The sequence below is a fragment of the Triturus cristatus genome, chromosome 5_1 (assembly GCF_964204655.1).
Source record: "Triturus cristatus chromosome 5_1, aTriCri1.1, whole genome shotgun sequence".
Taxonomy (NCBI): domain Eukaryota; kingdom Metazoa; phylum Chordata; class Amphibia; order Caudata; family Salamandridae; genus Triturus; species Triturus cristatus.
In genome coordinates, this window is record NC_140587.1 from 770,544,026 (window position 1) to 770,558,868 (window position 14,843).

Here is a 14,843-nt window from a genome sequence, read left to right on the forward strand (position 1 = left end):
AACGCAACATGGTCACACCTCAATTTTGCAGAGAAAAATGACCCTTTTTTGGCAAAGTGACTAGCTGTAGTTTTTTAACCCTAGCCCTGCCGGCACCAAGGGAAACCTAGCAAACCTATACATTTTTGAAAACTAGACACCCAGGGGAATCCAGGATGGGGTAACTTGACTGCCTCCCACCATGGTCTGTTACCCAGAATCCCTTGCAAACGTAAACAATTGACAAAAAAAACACATTTTCCCCATATTTCTGTGATGGAAAGTTCTGTAATCTGCATGGATCCACAAATTTCCACCCACCCCGCTTTCCCCAAAGTCCTACGAGAACAATGGTACCTCACTTGTGCGGGTCAGCATAGTGCCCGCGATAGGAAACGGTGCAAAACGCAACGTGGTCACACCTCAATTTTGCAGTGAAAAATTACCCTTTTTTGGCAAAGTGACTAGCTGTAGTTTTTGAACCCTTGCCCTGCCAGCACCTAGGGAAATGTTAGAAATGGGATTTCTGGTTGGCTAAGGCTTGCGCCAAAGTCAGGCAGAAACCACCACTCTAGTCAGGGCAAGGAAGTTACACGCCAAAGATAACCCCTGCTCACCCCCTTGGTAGCTTGGCACGAGCAGACAGGCTTATCCCTGAGGCGATGTGTAAAGCGTTTGCGCGCGCACCCAGCAACAACACCCAAGGCCCACCACAAAGGAAACTCCACACAAGGTATTCTATAAAAATAGCCTTTGTATTATACACAACACATTAGATAAAAACACACACTCTACAATGTGCCAACAGGCACGGGCAGAATTTACAAGGGATGATATATACAGGGGACAGGGCCACACGGACCACTGTCAGGAATTAGCACTTAGAACATAGCACAAATCACCAATAGTAAACATAGGACATAACACAAAGTAACTGTAGAGCACAACCAGTCTCTACTGGCGCACTAATGACCTCAGCGTCATCACACTAGCATCAGGTGTAAAACCTATCCTGCATCTATCACAGGGGCATAAATACATTATGCACATTCTCAGTAGTCTAACGCATTAGACCTAACCACCTAAGTATAACTACTCTAGGGGCGTACATAACACAGGGAAGTACATTCTCCCTACCATCAACCTGAAAAGGTAAAACAACCTCCTAGGCAGAACTAACCACATTTAGAGGTATGAAATACAGGGAGCGCAAAATATACTATACACAGTACATTTCCTAACCCCATAAGCATGAACACAAGGTGCGCAAAACATACTACACCGTACATTTCCTAGCACCAAAATCACATTATAGTCCAGGTCGCACCAGAACCTAAACGTAGCAGCTGCCCACTACTTGCTGGGCAGCTGGGGACAGGGCAGGGCCTAAACGCTGCAGCTGGCACTAAGTGCTGCGCAGCTGGGGAAGGCAAATAGGAGGCATGGGCTCTCACTAGCCCCTGAATCATTATCCACAACGTTGGAGCCACCTAGGCTCGGAAATAACATGTCCCCAAGTCCCCCTTCGTTGGAGCCCTCCTCGGGGACTCGAGAAACAAAATGCCCCCGTTCGTTGGAGCCTTCACGGCTCTAAATACTCATGCCCCCTTTTCACCTGGGAGCCTCACGGGGCTCGGGAAACAACTATGTCCCGCATAGGAGCGCCCTGGCGCTTTGAACAAACATGCCCCCGTGTTGGAGCCATGCTAGGGCTCTAAACCATGTGCCCCGTCGTTGGAGCGCCACTCGCGCTCTTGCTAGAAACACCGGTGCCCTGTTGGAGCGGCCCACTACCATACGGGGCCGCTCTGACTCCTAAACAGGACTGAGACATGGTGGCCCCTTCGTTGGGGCGGCCCGCTGCTCGACGGGGCCGCCCAGGTTGTCGGCACCGGCACTGGTGCCTCTCTCTCGCCCCCCCTTCAGCCCTCACTCACCGGGCCTCTGGGCGGGAACTCTCTTCGCCCTGGTGGGACCGGGACTTCTCTGTACTGGCGGGGCTCTCTCACCTCATGAGAGCCCCGTCCCTGGATGCGCCCGCCTTCGCCCGGTCCCCCATCTCGGGACCGGGACTTCACTGGTGGAGCCTGCGAGGCTCCGGGGCAAATGGCGGCACTTCCGCTTCCGTCCCGCGGCCCCGCCCACAACCAGGCGGGACGCGGGACTTTGGCAGCACAGAGGGGTAGGCTCCCTCCATCACAGGCAATACAATGCGGGGTGGGCACCCGCCAAGTGAACAACGGAAGCTGGGTGGACCCTCAAATCAAGCCACGAGCGGGGTGGGCACCCGAAACAACATAACATAAGCGGGGTGGCACCCGCAATCAAGGCACCATGGGGGGAATCCTCACGATGGGGATTCCCTCACCCAGGGTGGCAGCACAGCGCTGCGCAGCCCCCAGGCTCTCCTCCTTTGGGGGGAAAGCAAGTCAAAGCGCTCCTAGTGCGCAGAAAAGGCTGCACGAAGTCTTGGGCAAAGTCAAAGGGGGAAAACGGTCCCAGATGTCCTGGCACAAAGAAATGGAGCAGCAAAGCTCCCAGCAAAGAGGCCCCTAGAAAGTAAGGGGCAATGGCCAAAAAGAACGGTCCCAGAAGTCCTCCGGCGTCCAGGGCATCCAGGGGCTGGGCAGGGCCCAGGGAGGCAAGCCTTCCCCTGGGCCCCAGCAGCAGTACGCCCCTGGTAGATTCAAGTGCAGAACAAGAACATTTTGTAAGGGGACACAGCCCCTTTTTATACACCAAATCCCTTTGTTCTGAGTACAGGGTGAGGGGGAAAACCAGTCGCAGCTGGCTGGGGAGCACCCTTGATGTGCTCAGCCCCTCACTCTATTCATTGGCAGGGCTAGGGTCGTCAGTCGCACCGCAGGGGGCGGGGCCAGCATTGTGTGTGGAAAACCCTGTCCTATTCAGGACCCAGGTGTACTCCTCCCACCCATCTAGCTGTTGATCTCCCCATTCACCACTGGGTGACTCATCCTGACTCTGGGGAATCCCTAGCCCGTCACATGACACGACCAGCCAATCACGCGACAGACACACTGCACACAGAAGTGCCCACTTCTAGAAGTGGCACTTCCACACTAGGTACATGCACGCCGCACACATCATCGCGCAGCATTCACTCCCACGAGTCCGCACATACCAAACTCGGGCCTGCACACCCCACGCATCAGGAACTACTAGGGACACATACATTCCCCATGCATTCCTATGGGAGGGCAGGCCTATCTCACCACATGCACTCAGAGCACGCACGCACTTTACCCTGGGACACAGGGAAAGTGCGCAGAAACCAAACATCACCACACCACGTCATCAATAAAAAGCAAAAAGTTCAGGGGTGAACCTGCCAGAAGGGCCAAGTCCAACACAACCCCCTTCCAGCCAAAACGCAGGGCAGACCAATCACCACCGTGATGGACTTCCCTGCTTGGGGCGATAGAACACGGACGCAGGCCCGCACTGCAGGGACACTCTCCGGTTCTACGCCATTCTCAATCAACATGGTTCCATCTGAAAAAAAAACAACCGAAAAGAACTCAGGCCCAACTAGGCTACCCCACTGGTACTACCTAGTTGTCCACGGCCAGGACCAGGCCCTTGGCCACCCAGATACCACTGGTCCTTGCCAAACCCAGAGTGGGGGGTAGTAACCCCTGGCATACAAGCCATTCTCCACTCTCCCTCTCAGTGTAGTTCCCAACTACCACTGATCCTTCAACCTAGGGTCCGCACCCTCAGGCTGACCAGAGGTCACGGGCAAGAATGCCCCACCCTACCTCTACTTCTGGGGTTCCGCACCCTCCCAGGGAAGCACCCACCAGAACACAACTCTCCCACCAGTTCAGGACCTCTCTCCACCAACTGGTCTACCACCTGGGATCCAAGGGGTCAGAGGCGAGGACTCCCTCCCTCTGCACCCCCTTCCACTGTAGAGCAGGGTCTCTTCACTTAAGATAAGCCCCACCTGCCCTCAGGACTACAGCCGCCCTTACGTCCAGATCCGGAAACACCGACTACTGGCTCCCCAACCGAGGGACGTACCCTTTGGTCAGATGCCTGGCGAACCAGGACTTAACGAGGGTGACACATACCTAATGGGTCGTGTGACAGTCTGCCTGGCGCTGATCTCACGACCTCCTGTCCATCTGACAGTGCGTGCAGACCCCCCAGGACAGAAGTGGCGACACCACGGTCACTCAGTGGCGACACAGCCCTCCCGGCTGGTCCCTGACCTACTGGTTCCCACTGGGGAATCCCTCCTCCTCTCACCCCTCCCTCTGGACTTCTGCACCCTCCCAACTGGAGCGGTACCGCCAGACACCAGGACTACTGGAGGTCTGATTACAGACGCTCCACGTCCTCTAGACACTGGGAGATCCTCCTCAAATGACCTATTGGTACAGCCTAGGCCCCCGACCTGATGTTCCCTAAAGAAACCATCCAGGCCCTGACACTGGGTTTCGGGCACCTGGAGACACGCAGTCCCACCCACTCCTTCTCCGCAGAGACAGGCCGTGAGCCCCTACACCGAGACCTAGCTGGGCTACTCTGAACCTCTTCCACCACGCTGGGCTGGAAGACACCTCAGCCACTACTTTTGGAATCACTCCCCAATGCAAGCTCCCTATCCCAGAGAACTCACACCCAATCAACCAGCAAGCTCCTTATTTCAGAGAACTCACACCATTCATCCACATACACCCACCCCTCAGACTAGTAAGACAGTTTCTACCGCCCCTGATTTCTCAACCTGACCACCACGTGACACAGGTACTATTACTCTGGGAACTGGGAATGGGACATTCACATTCATCCAGCGCATTACACATTCATCCCCAAACCCCTCCCAAGACTGGTAAGACAGTTTCTACCGCCCCTGATTTCTCAACCTGACCACCACGTGACACAGGTACCACTACCCCGGGAACTGGGAATGGGAATACATGCACTGGACACACATCTGCTGCCACCACTGGATCCCACCCTCTGGTGAATCCAGAAAACACAATGCACTAAGGGGGATGATTTACCCTCCCGAGCTAGGGACACCTAACTCACAGTGCACAAGAAACACATTTCCACAGAAATGACATTTAAAAACAATAATCCCTATACCATGTGATTTATCTAAATGCAGAGTTTTGTAGTGCGGCCAGTTGCTGCTGCGGTACAGCGCAAACGCAAGTCCAAATCCCACCGCTGATCACCAATGTTAGAAATGGGATTTCTGGTTGGCTAAGGCTTGCGCCAAAGTCAGGCAGAAACCACCACTCTAGTCAGGGCAAGGAAGTTACACGCCAAAGATAACCCCTGCTCACCCCCTTGGTAGCTTGGCACGAGCAGACAGGCTTATCCCTGAGGCGATGTGTAAAGCGTTTGCGCGCGCACCCAGCAACAACACCCAAGGCCCACCACAAAGGAAACTCCACACAAGGTATTCTATAAAAATAGCCTTTGTATTATACACAACACATTAGATAAAAACACACACTCTACAATGTGCCAACAGGCACGGGCAGAATTTACAAGGGATTATATATACAGGGGACAGGGCCACATGGACCACTGTCAGGAATTAGCACTTAGAACATAGCACAAATCACCAATAGTAAACATAGGACATAACACAAAGTAACTGTAGAGCACAACCAGTCTCTACTGGCGCACTAATGACCTCAGCGTCATCACACTAGCATCAGGTGTAAAACCTATCCTGCATCTATCACAGGGGCATAAATACATTATGCACATTCTCAGTAGTCTAACGCATTAGACCTAACCACCTAAGTATAACTACTCTAGGGGCGTACATAACACAGGGAAGTACATTCTCCCTACCATCAACCTGAAAAGGTAAAACAACCTCCTAGGCAGAACTAACCACATTTAGAGGTATGAAATACAGGGAGCGCAAAATATACTATACACAGTACATTTCCTAACCCCATAAGCATGAACACAAGGTGCGCAAAACATACTACACCGTACATTTCCTAGCACCAAAATCACATTATAGTCCAGGTCGCACCAGAACCTAAACGTAGCAGCTGCCCACTACTTGCTGGGCAGCTGGGGACAGGGCAGGGCCTAAACGCTGCAGCTGGCACTAAGTGCTGCGCAGCTGGGGAAGGCAAATAGGAGGCATGGGCTCTCACTAGCCCCTGAATCATTATCCACAACGTTGGAGCCACCTAGGCTCGGAAATAACATGTCCCCAAGTCCCCCTTCGTTGGAGCCCTCCTCGGGGACTCGAGAAACAAAATGCCCCCGTTCGTTGGAGCCTTCACGGCTCTAAATACTCATGCCCCCTTTTCACCTGGGAGCCTCACGGGGCTCGGGAAACAACTATGTCCCGCATTGGAGCGCCCTGGCGCTTTGAACAAACATGCCCCCGTGTTGGAGCCATGCTAGGGCTCTAAACCATGTGCCCCGTCGTTGGAGCGCCACTCGCGCTCTTGCTAGAAACACCGGTGCCCTGTTGGAGCGGCCCACTACCATACGGGGCCGCTCTGACTCCTAAACAGGACTGAGACATGGTGGCCCCTTCGTTGGGGCGGCCCGCTGCTCGACGGGGCCGCCCAGGTTGTCGGCACCGGCACTGGTGCCTCTCTCTCGCCCCCCCTTCAGCCCTCACTCACCGGGCCTCTGGGCGGGAACTCTCTTCGCCCTGGTGGGACCGGGACTTCTCTGTACTGGCGGGGCTCTCTCACCTCATGAGAGCCCCGTCCCTGGATGCGCCGGCCTTCGCCCGGTCCCCCATCTCGGGACCGGGACTTCACTGGTGGAGCCTGCGAGGCTCCGGGGCAAATGGCGGCACTTCCGCTTCCGTCCCGCGGCCCCGCCCACAACCAGGCGGGCCGCGGGCGGCAGCGGCAAACTTTGGCAGCACAGAGGGGTAGGCTCCCTCCATCACAGGCAATACAATGCGGGGTGGGCACCCGCCAAGTGAACAACGGAAGCGGGGTGGACCCGCAAATCAAGCCACGAGCGGGGTGGGCACCCGAAACAACATAACATAAGCGGGGTGGCACCCGCAATCAAGGCACCATGGGGGGAATCCTCACGATGGGGATTCCCTCACCCAGGGTGGCAGCACAGCGCTGCGCAGCCCCCAGGCTCTCCTCCTTTGGGGGGAAAGCAAGTCAAAGCGCTCCTAGTGCGCAGAAAAGGCTGCACGAAGTCTTGGGCAAAGTCAAAGGGGGGAAACGGTCCCAGATGTCCTGGCACAAAGAAATGGAGCAGCAAAGCTCCCAGCAAAGAGGCCCCTAGAAAGTAAGGGGCAATGGCCAAAAAGAACGGTCCCAGAAGTCCTCCGGCGTCCAGGGCATCCAGGGGCTGGGCAGGGCCCAGGGAGGCAAGCCTTCCCCTGGGCCCCAGCAGCAGCATGCCCCTGGTAGATTCAAGTGCAGAACAAGAACATTTTGTAAGGGGACACAGCCCCTTTTTATACACCAAATCCCTTTGTTCTGAGTACAGGGTGAGGGGGAAAACCAGTCGCAGCTGGCTGGGGAGCACCCTTGATGTGCTCAGCCCCTCACTCTATTCATTGGCAGGGCTAGGGTCGTCAGTCGCACCGCAGGGGACGGGGCCAGCATTGTGTGTGGAAAACCCTGTCCTATTCAGGACCCAGGTGTACTCCTCCCACCCATCTAGCTGTTGATCTCCCCATTCACCACTGGGTGACTCATCCTGACTCTGGGGAATCCCTAGCCCGTCACATGACACGACCAGCCAATCACGCGACAGACACACTGCACACAGAAGTGCCCACTTCTAGAAGTGGCACTTCCACACTAGGTACATGCACGCCGCACACATCATCGCGCAGCATTCACTCCCACGAGTCCGCACATACCAAACTCGGGCCTGCACACCCCACGCATCAGGAACTACTAGGGACACATACATTCCCCATGCATTCCTATGGGAGGGCAGGCCTATCTCACCACATGCACTCAGAGCACGCACGCACTTTACCCTGGGACACAGGGAAAGTGCGCAGAAACCAAACATCACCACACCACGTCACCAATAAAAAGCAAAAAGTTCAGGGGTGAACCTGCCAGAAGGGCCAAGTCCAACAGGAAACCTAGCAAACCTATACATTTTTGAAAACTAGACACCCAGGGGAATCCAGGATGGGGTGACTTGACTGCCTCCCACCAAGGTCTGTTACCCAGAATCCCTTGCAAACGTAAAAAATTGACAAAAAAAACACATTTTGCCCACATTTCTGTGATGGAAAGTTCTGGAATCTGCGTGGATCCACAAATTTCCACCCACCCCGCGTTCCCCAAAGTCCTACGAGAAAAATGGTACCTCACTTGTGCGGGTCGGCATAGTGCCCGCGACAGGAAACGGCACAAAACGCAACGTGGTCACACCTCAAGTTTGCAGTGAAAAATGACCCCTTTTTGGCAAAGTGACTAGCTGTAGTTTTTGAACCCTAGCCCTGCCGGCACCTAGGGAAACCTAGCAAACCTATACATTTTTGAAAACTAGACACCCAGGGGAATCCAGGATGGGGTGACTTGACTGCCTCCCTCCATGGTCTGTTACCCAGAATCCCTTGCAAACGTAAAAAATTGACAAAAAAACAAATTTTCCCCATATTTCTGTGATGGAAAGTTCTGTAATCTGCGTGGATCCACAAATTTCCACCCATCCCGCGTTCCCCAAAGTCCTACGAGAAAAATGGTACCTCACTTATGCGGGTCGGCATAGTGCCCGCGACAGGAAACGGCGCAAAACGCAACGTGGTCACACCTCAATTTTGCAGTGAAAAATGACCTTTTTTTGGCAAAGTGACTAGCTGTAGTTTTTGAACCCTAGCCCTGCCGGCACCTAGGGAAACCTAGCAAACCTATACATTTTGAAAACTAGACACCCAGGGGAATCCAGGATGGTGTGACTTGACTGCCTCCCACCATGGTCTGTTACCCAGAATCCCTTGCAAACGTAAAAAATTGACAAAAAAACAAATTTTCCCCATATTTCTGTGATGGAAAGTTCTGTAATCTGCGTGGATCCACAAATTTCCACCCATCCCGCGTTCCCCAAAGTCCTACGAGAAAAATGGTACCTCACTTATGCGGGTCGGCATAGTGCCCGAGACAGGAAACGGCGCAAAACGCAACGTGGTCACACCTCAATTTTGCAGTGAAAAATGACCTTTTTTTGGCAAAGTGACTAGCTGTAGTTTTTTAACCCTAGCCCTGCCGGCACCTAGGGAAACCTAGCAAACCTATACATTTTGAAAACTAGACACCCAGGGGAATCCAGGATGGTGTGACTTGACTGCCTCCCACCATGGTCTGTTACCCAGAATCCCTTGCAAACGTAAAAAATTGACAAAAAAAACACATTTTCCACATATTTCTGTGATGGAAAGTTCTGGAATCTGCGTGGATCCACAATTTTCCACCCACCCCGCGTTCCCCAAAGTCCTACGAGAAAAATGGTACCTCACTTGTCCGGGTCGGCATAGTGCCCGCGACAGGAAACGGCGCAAAACGCAACATGGTCACACCTCAATTTTGCAGAGAAAAATGACCCTTTTTTGGCAAAGTGACTAGCTCTAGTTTTTGAACCCTAGCCCTGCCGACACCAAGGGAAACCTAGCAAACCTATACATTTTTGAAAACTAGACACCCAGGGGAATGCAGGATGGGGTGACTTGACTGCCTCCCACCATGGTCTGTTACCCAGAATCCCTTGCAAACATAAACAATTTACAAGAAAAACACATTTTCCCCATATTTCTGTGATGGAAAGTTCTGTAATCTGCATGGATCCACAAATTTCCACCCACCCAGCATTCCCCAAAGTCCTACGAGAAAAATGGTACCTCACTTGTGCGGGTCAGCATAGTGCTCGTGATAGGAAATGGCGCAAAAAGCAACGTGGTCACACCTCAATTTTGCAGTGGAAAATGACCCTTTTTTGCCAAAGTGACGAGCCGTAGTTTTTGAACCCTAGCCCTGCCGGCACCTAGGGAAACCTTGCAAACCTATACATTTTTGAAAACTAGACACCCAGGGGAATCCAGGATGGGGTGACTTGACTGCCACCCACCATGGTCTGTTACCCAGAATCCCTTGCAAACGTAAAAAATTGACAAAAAAAACACATTTTCCCCACATTTTTGTGATGGAAAGTTATGTAATCTGCGTGGATCCACAAATTTCCACCCACCTAACGTTCCCCAAAGTCTTACGAGAAAAATGGTACCTCACTTGTACGGGTCAGCATAGTGGCCGCGACAGGAAACGGCGCAAAACGCAACGTGGTCACACCTCAATTTTGCAGTGAAAAATGACCCTTTTTTGGCAAAGTGACTAGTTGTAGTTTTTGAACCCTAGCCCTGCCGGCATCTAGGGAAACCTAGCAAACCTATATATTTTTGAAAACTAGACAACCAGGGGAATCCAGGATGGGGTGACTTGAGTGCCTCGCACCATGGTCTGTTACCCAGAATCCCTTGCAAACGTAAAAAATTGACAAAAAAAACACATTTTCTCCACATTTCTGTGATGGAAAGTTCTGGAATCTGCGTGGATCCACAAATTTCCACCCGCCCCGCATTCCCCAAAGCCCTACGAGAAAAATGGTACCTCACTTGTGCGGGTCGGCATAGTGCCCGCGACAGGAAACGGCGCAAAACGCAACGTGGTCACTCCTCAATTTTGCAGTGAAAAATTACCCTTTTTTGGCAGAGTGACGAGCTGTAGTTTTTGAACCCTAGCCCTGCCGGCACCTAGGGAAACCTAGCAAACCTATACATTTTTGAAAACTAGACACCCAGGGGAATCCAGGATGGGGTGACTTGACTGCCTCCCACCATGGTCTGTTACCCAGAATCCCTTGCAAACGTAAAAAAATTGACAAAAAAAACACATTTTCCCCACATTTCTGTGACGGAAGGTTCTGGAATCTGCGTGAATCCACAAATTTCCACCCACCCCGCGTTCCCCAAAGTCCTATGAGAAAAATGGTACCTCACTTGTGCGGGTCGGCATAGTGCCCGCGACAGGAAACGGCGCAAAACGCAACGTGGTCACACCTCAATTTTGCAGTGAAAAATGACCCTTTTTTGGCAAAGTGACTAGCTGCAGTTTTTTGACCATAGCTCTGCCGGCACTGAGGGAAACCTACCAAACCCACACATTTCTGAAAACTAGACACCCGGCGGCTTCCAGGGAGGTATGGCTTGCGTGGATCCCCCAACGTTTCCTTACCCAGAATCCCCTGCAAACCTCAATTTTAGCTGAAAAAATTACTTTTTTCACACATTTTGGGGTGGGAAAGTTGTGGCATCACCGGGCTCACACAAATTCACCACCACCCAGCGTTCCCCCAGGTCTCCCGGTAAAAATGGTGCCTCACTTGTGTGGAAGGCCCAAGTACCCGCCGCAGGCAAGGGCCCAAAACGTAGTGAGGTGACATCAAGATGGCCTATCGCAAAACCACCTTTGCAAGGGGGTCACTTTGGTTTTTGACCCGGTGCTCGGCGGCCATCTAGGGAAACCTACCAAACCCACACATTTCTGAAAACTAGACACCCGGCGGCTTCCAGGGAGGTATGGCTTGCGTGGATCCCCCAACGTTTCCTTACCCAGAATCCCCTGCAAACCTCAATTTTAGCTGAAAAAATCACTTTTTTCACACATTTTGGGGTGGGAAAGTTGTGGCATCACCGGGCTCACACAAATTTACCACCACCCAGCGTTCCCCCAGGTCTCCCGGTAAAAATGGTGCCTCACTTGTGTGGGAGGCCCAAGTACCCGCGGCAGACAAGGGCCCAAAACGTAGTGAGGTGACATCAAAATGGCCTATCGCAAAACCACCTGGTTTTGCAAGGGGGGTCTCTTTGGTTTTTGACCCGGTGCTCGGCAGCCATCTAGGGAAACCTACCAAACCCACACATTTCTGAAAACTAGACACCCGGCGGCTTCCAGGGAGGTATGGCTTGCGTGGATCCTCCAACGTTTCCTTACCCAGAATCCCTTGCAAACCTCAATTTTAGCTGAAAAAATCACTTTTTTCACACATTTTGGGGTGGGAAAGTTGTGGCATCACCGGGCTCACACAAATTTACCACCACCCAGCATTCCCCCAGATCTCCCGGTAAAAATGGTGCCTCACTTGTGTGGGAGGCCCAAGTACCCGCGGCAGGCAAGGGCAAAAAACGTAGTGAGGTGACATCAAAATGGCCTATCGCAAAACCACCTGGTTTTGCAAGGGGGGTAGCTTTGGTTTTTGACCCGGTGCTCAGCAGCCATCTAGGGAAACCTACCAAACCCACACATTTCTGAAAACTAGACACCTGGCGGCTTCCAGGGAGGTATGGCTTGCGTGGATCCCCCAACGTTTCCTTACCCAGAATCCCCTGCAAACCTCAGTTTTAGCTGAAAAAATTACTTTTTTCACACATTTTGGGCTGGGAAAGTTGTGGCATCACCGGGCTCACACAAATTTACCACCACCCAGCGTTCCCCCCGGTCTCCCGGTAAAAATGGTGCCTCACTTGTGTGGGAGGCCCAAGTACCTGCCGCAGGCAAGGGCCCAAAACATAGTGAGGTGACATCAAAATGGCCTATCGCAAAACCACCTGGTTTTGCAAGGGGGGTCACTTTGGTTTTTGACCCGGTGCTCGGCGGCCATCTGGGGAAACCTACCAAACCCACACATTTCTGAAAACTAGACACCCGGCGGCTTCCAGGGAGGTATGGCTTGCGTGGATCCCCCAAAGTTTCCTTACCCAGAATCCCCTGCAAACCTCAATTTTAGCTGAAAAAATTACTTTTTTCACACATTTTGGGCTGGGAAAGTTGTGGCATCACCGGGCTCACACAAATTTACCACCACCCAGCGTTCCCCCAGGTCTCCCGGTAAAAATGGTGCCTCACTTGTGTGGGAGGCCCAAGTACCTGCCGCAGGCAAGGGCCCAAAACGTAGTGAGGTGACATCAAAATGGCCTATCGCAAAACCACCTGGTTTTGCAAGGGGGGTCACTTTGGTTTTTGACCCGGTGCTCGGCGGCCATCTAGGGAAACCTACCAAACCCACACATTTCTGAAAACTAGACACCCGGCGGCTTCCAGGGAGGTATGGCTTGCGTGGATCCCCCAACGTTTCCTTACCCAGAATACCCTGCAAACCTCAATTTTAGCTGAAAAAATCACTTTTTTCACACATTTTGGGGTGGGAAAGTTGTGGCATCACCGGGCTCACACAAATTTACCCCCACCCAGCGTTCCCCCAGGTCTCCCGGTAAAAATGGTGCCTCACTTGTGTGGGAGGCCCAAGTACCCGCGGCAGGCAAGGGCCCAAAACGTAGTGAGGTGACATCAAAATGGCCTATCGCAAAACCACCTGGTTTTGCAAGGGGGGTAGCTTTGGTTTTTGACCCGGTGCTCGGCAGCCATCTAGGGAAACCTACCAAACCCACACATTTCTGAAAACTAGACACCCGGCGGCTTCCAGGGAGGTATGGCTTGCGTGGATCCCCCAACGTTTCCTTACCCAGAATCCCCTGCAAACCTCAGTTTTAGCTGAAAAAATTACTTTTTTCACACATTTTGGGCTGGGAAAGTTGTGGCATCACCGGACTCACACAAATTTACCACCACCCAGCGTTCCCCCAGGTCTCCTGGTAAAAATGGTGCCTCACTTGTGTGGGAGGCCCAAGTACCTGCCGCAGGCAAGGGCCCAAAACGTAGTGAGGTGACATCAAAATGGCCTATCGCAAAACCACCTGGTTTTGCAAGGGGGGTCACTTTGGTTTTTGACCCGGTGCTCGGCGGCCATCTGGGGAAACCTACCAAACCCACACATTTCTGAAAACTAGACACGCGGTGGCTTCCAGGGAGGTATGGCTTGCGTGGATCCCCCAACGTTTCCTTACCCAGAATCCCCTGCAAACCTCAATTTTAGCTGAAAAAATCACTTTTTTCACACATTTTGGGGTGGGAAAGTTGTGGCATCACCAGGCTCACACAAATTTACCACCACCCAGCGTTCCCCCAGGTCTCCCAGTAAAAATGGTGCCTCACTTGTGTGGGAGGCCCAAGTACCCGCGGCAGGCAAGGGCCCAAAACGTAGTGAGGTGACATCAAAATGGCCTATCGCAAAACCACCTGGTTTTGCAAGGGGGGTCACTTTGGTTTTTGACCCGGTGCTCGGCGGCCATCTAGGGAAACCTACCAAACCCACACATTTCTGAAAACTAGACACCTGGCGGCTTCCAGGGAGGTATGGCTTGCGTGGATCCCCCAACGTTTCCTTACCCAGAATCCCTTGCAAACCTCAATTTTAGCTGAAAAAATCACTTTTTTCACACATTTTGGGGTGGGAAAGTTGTGACATCACCGGGCTCACACAAATTTACCACCACCCAGCGTTCCCCCAGGTCTCCCGGTAAAAATGGTGCCTCACTTGTGTGGGAGGCCCAAGTACCCACGGCAGGCAAGGGCCCAAAACGTAGTGAGGTGACATCAAAATGGCCTATCGCAAAACCACCTGGTTTTGCAAGGGGGGTCACTTTGGTTTTTGACCCGGTGCTCGGCAGCCATCTAGGGAAACCTACCAAACCCACACATTTCTGAAAACTAGACACCCGGCGGCTTCCAGGGAGGTATGGCTTGCGTGGATCCCCCAACGTTTCCTTACCCAGAATCCCCTGCAAACCTCAATTTTAGCTGAAAAAATTACTTTTTTCACACATTTTGGGCTGGGAAAGTTGTGGCATCACCGGGCTCACACAAATTTACCACCACCCAGCGTTCCCCCAGGTCTCCCGGTAAAAATGGTGCCTCACTTGTGTGGGAGGCCCAAGTACCTGCCGCAGGCAAGGGCCCAAA